Source organism: Cebus imitator, unplaced genomic scaffold (assembly GCF_001604975.1).
Source record: "Cebus imitator isolate Cc_AM_T3 unplaced genomic scaffold, Cebus_imitator-1.0 Scaffold106, whole genome shotgun sequence".
NCBI classification, from domain to species: Eukaryota; Metazoa; Chordata; class Mammalia; order Primates; family Cebidae; genus Cebus; species Cebus imitator.
Genome location: NW_016107421.1, coordinates 58,493 through 63,546, shown reverse-complemented (window position 1 = coordinate 63,546; position 5,054 = coordinate 58,493).

Genomic DNA, 5,054 nt, shown 5'->3' with positions numbered 1-5,054 from the left:
CTTTCACATTTTTCATCAATCCCTAGAATATTTTCATTAAAAAGAAAAACTCGGCTGGGCCCGGTGTCTCAAGGCTGTAATCCCAGCACTTTGGGAAGCTGAGGAGGGCAGATCACCTGAGGTCAGAAGTTCCAGACCAGCCTGGCCAACATGAAAAACCCCATCTGTACTAAAAATACAAAAATTAGCCGGGCTTGGTGGTGGGCACCTATAATCCCAGCTACTTGGGAGGCTGAGGCAGGAGAGTCACTTGAACCCGGGAGGCAGAGGTTGCAGTGAGCTGAGATCATACCATTGCACTCTAGCCTGGGCAACAAGAGTGAAACTTTGTCTCCAAAATGAAAGAAAGAAAAGAAAAAAGAAAAACTGGTCTTGAGAAACAACTAACTGAATATGACCACAACCCAGTGACCTTAGGCCTGCTAAAGACTCAGACCCCTCACAAATGAAGGTTCAGGCCACCCAACAGATGAAGTGCTGGCAAAGGGTGAGTGGAACTTGGAAGGGGCAGTAAAGATTTTAAGTCAACACCCTCCACAGCCTTGTAATCAGGTACAGAAACAAGAACTGTGGCAGCTATGTGCATGTTATTCCTTCATATATATATATATATATATACACACACACACACACACATACATACATATATACATGTTTGCAGATATGAACCAACTTTTCTCCTACTAATTTACATAAATACAATTTATCGCTTAAGATGTCAAATAGTCAGGTTAGACTGAACTTGAAGCTACTATCACCTCAAAATGGACATAACGACTGAAGGATTGATGGATGGGATGAGTGGACACAGTGTTAGTGGCTTCCCTACAGTTACTAACCTTTCAAGAACTTTCCACAATGTTGCTCCCAACACTTCAAACACCAATTCTTTTCCTTTTTTACGTTTATCTAGGGTGGTTTGTTTCACACTAGAACCCTGACCTGCTTAAGGCTCCATTCCATGTTACCAAAGTCAGAACATCCAGGCAGGTGACTGTTCCCCTGTGCAAGGCTCACCATGCTTGCCTTTCAACTTGGGTCTCCTTCAGTAAAACTGCAAAGGGTTACTTGTCACACACCGTCAAGAAAGCAAGTGTCAACAGTACTGCTGCACACATGCCTCACACTCACACACACACTAGGAAGCCGGAGCTGAAATCTGAGAGCTAAGCTAGGCTGGTGGTCTCCACTGAGGCTGTCCATTTAGAACTCTGGGCAATCTGAAAATAATTTCCAATGCACAGTCCCACCCCAGGTTAGAAACTCTGGGACATGGAGCTCAGGGATTGATTTTTGTTTCAAGTTCCTTAGGTGATCTGGGCCAACCCCCTCATCTAACAGACAAGGAAACTGCGGCCTAAAGACACGTCGGAAAAGAGTGGTTAATGAGGCTGGTGCCAAAATGCAGCCTTCTGGAACCCATACCACATTGCCTCTCTAAGGGTTACTTCTTTGCACTAATTGTAAGACATCTAAGAAGGTGTTTACCCTGATTTCACATGCTCTACTGCATCGACATATGTGCCCATGAATGCCCTTCTCACTTGCAAAATGGACTACAAGTGATAAACATTTTTTTTTTTTAATGGAGTCTCGCTCTGTTGCCCAGGCTGGAGTGCAATGGTGCAATCTCTGCTCACTGCAACCTTCACCTCCTGGTCTGCCTCAGCCTCCTAAGTAGCTGGGATTACAGATGGTGTCACCATGCCTGGCTAATTTTTGTATTTTTTAGTAGAGACAGGGTTTCTCCTTACTGGCCAGGCTGAACTCGAACTCCTGACCTCAGGTGATCCACCTGCCTTGGTCTCCCACAGTACTGGGATTACAAGTGTGAGCCATCACTCCCAGCCTTGTCAAGCACTTCTGTGCTGGGAATGTACTATGTAGTTACAATTTTCTTCATCACAACTCCCTGATAGTTGTCGTTTCACAGATGGGAGAAAAATACAGAGAGAAACTTGCCCCAAGTAATTGATCAACATGCAAATCTGACAGTTTGATTCCAGGGTTCTCATGCACAAAACCACTCCCAGGTTCACTCCATAGGGTGCTTTAAAAAAACAAATTCCAGGCCGGGCGCAGTGGCTCACGCCTGTAATCCCAGCACTTTGGGAAGCCAAGGCGGGTGGATCACCTGAGGTCAGGAGTTTGAGACCAGCCTGGCCAACATGGTGAAACCTTGTCTCTACAAAAAATACAAAAATTAGCCGGGCGTGGTGGTGGGCATCTATAATTCCAACTACTCAGGAGGCTGAGGCAGGAGAATTGCTTGAACCCAGGAGGTGGAGGCTGCAGTGAGCTGAGATCGAGTTATTGCACTCCAGCCCGGGTGACAGAGTGAAACTCTGTCTCAAAACAAAAAAACAAAACAAAACAAAAAGGCAAACCCTAGATTCTAGGTAGAATTAGGAAATACAACACACAGTAAAGTTGAGTCATTGGCAACTGCTCTGGGTCCCTGACTCTGCACAAGAACAGAAACCAGAGCTTACTGAGTCCCCCCCTTGGGAAAGACTAAGAGCCTCAGACCACAGGTAAAACTGGCATACCCACGAGCACTTTTTTCCCATGGCCAGTGTGCACAAACCATCCCACATGTTCCTACTTAAAAACAGAAGACTGCAAAGAATGTGGCAGAGATGGCAACTGCCAACATAGCAATCATTTCCCCAATTTCACAGTAACAGGATTCCCAATGGCATTTGGGGATGAAAGCACTCAACTAAAATCCTAAAACTTCCACAACTAACTGTAGTTATGTTGGCTTATAAGACTTAAGATGTTGGACAGGACTTCCCAAAAATCTCGAACAGGGCTGACCAAGCAGTTAAGGCGTGCTGTTTGCCTCACCCCACTCCTTCCTCTTGCCTGGAATATGGGCATGATGGCTGGTGCTGTAAGAGTCACCTTGGACCATGAGTGACCCAGAAAAAGAAAGCCACAATCAGGATGCTGAAACAAAGAATCTGGGTCCCTGGGCCACCCCACAAGCCTTGGACCAATAACCTATTTCACTTAAAAATAAGCTATTTTATTGTCACTCTTGCTTTGCCATTTTTGTCAGATGCAACCAAACCCAATACCAACCCACTGACCATTCCCAGGACCATTTCTCATGTTAAAGGAGGAATTCAAAGAAAAAAGGCAATTTGCTGCCAAGGGAAACTAACCTTCCACTCCTACAACTGGGGGACAAGTAAACAGTCCTTAGGAAGTGATGTCTCTGCTTCTTATGATCAGCTGGACTGAACCGAGTGTGGAGGTGATCATGAGTTCCAACCCCATGATGTCATCACTTTAGCAGCAATAAAAGGGGAAGCAATGACAGCTTTTAGGTGGAAGATCAGCTCTTAGGTAAAGAGCCCACTTCTTCCTTCCCAGCATCCAGGTGCTGTTTCTCCCATGTGGTGCCCCACTGCTATGGTTACTTTTGTTGCAAAACATTCACAATGATGAATTCTTTAGAGGGAAACTGTCCTCCTGAAGGGTTTAGGCTCCCAGTCCAGAACCAGCACTACCAAAAGCTATACACGTCCATCGTTCTCAGGCAACACCTGCAAGTAAGGATGACACATCTGGCTGCTTCAAGGCTTCCAGACTCTCCAAGGTCCTAGAAAGCACTGCTGCTTCCTCACCAGAGACTGAACTCACGCAGGACCAAAGTCGCCCTTCATAGCTGGGCTTTTGTCGTTCTAAGAAACTCATCAACTATAAGGCCAACTTCCATCTGGAATGTGCTCTGGTTGTACTTTACTCTCTTAAGAATGTGCTTGCCTGCTACTCTGTTGGAAATGCTCTGTCACATATTGGAAGGACAGTATAGAAATATGTTCATTTCAAAGAATCACTTCTGTTTAATTAAAGTCATTCACATACTTTTATTAATGCACAGTTGGGCATTTTATACAAAATTACGTTTCGTTATCAGGTCAATTTTAAAGTAGGGTGCAATATATATACGTATATAACATATACGTATATATTATATATTGAAAATGTAAAACATATACTTTTATATACATATATGTATATATAAAAATATATGCATGTATAAATACAATAGTTTCCCTAAAAAATTATTTAAATAAAGCCAGAAGTACCATTATCTATCCTAACATTTAAAAAACAGAAACAAGCTGGGTGTACTGGTACATATCTGCAGTCCCAGCTACTCGGGAGGCTGAGGCAACAGGATTACCTGAGCCCAGGTGTTTGAGACCAGCCTGGGCAACGTAGTAAGAACCTATCTCCAAAACAAAAATCAAAAACCTCGACTTAAAGCCAATGAAAAAAAAGTCCTTCATGTATATGCATAAACCCATTTTATGCAGATATTTCCCAAAAATGGCTGTAATATCTCCCATCCCCCATGCTCTTCTCCAATGTGACCTTGCCACTTCTTTCATCAAGGGGAGTTGGGGGGAAAGGCCCATGCTCCTTCCCTTTGAATCTGAGTGGGCTTGTGACTACTTTGATGGAATACAGTGTCACGAAGTGACTATGTGACTCCTGAACTTAGAGCTCAAAAAAGGTAACACATTTTCTGCCTGGTTCTCTGGGGGAAGCCAACCACTACTTAAGAAGTTCAACTCCTCTGAAGCTGCCATTCTGGAGAGGACACACATAGCACCTCCAGCCATCAACCCAGATGAGTTCCCAGCCTACAGCCAACGTCAACCATCATTTCGCAAGTGAGCCATTTTGGACAGCTCATCTAATTCGTTAAGGCTTCACAGGAATGCAGCCCTAGAAAAAGCCTTTGGTTTTGTGATCAAAACCAAAGAAGACCCTAGGCAAAGAACTACTCAGTTGAGCCCTACCCAAATCCCTGACCCACAGAACGAAGCAGCTGTTGGAAGCCACCTGGAGGGGATTTGCTATACACAGCAGCCACCAGCACACCAGTCTGCCTGGGGAAAGTCTCCATCATCAAACTGTCTTGTCTGGGATGTTTTTAAATTTCTGAATTTAAACAAACCAACCAACAAAACTAGAGCTGGGCATGGTGGCAGACACTTGTAGTCCCAGCTCCTCAGGAGGCTGAGGTGGGAGGA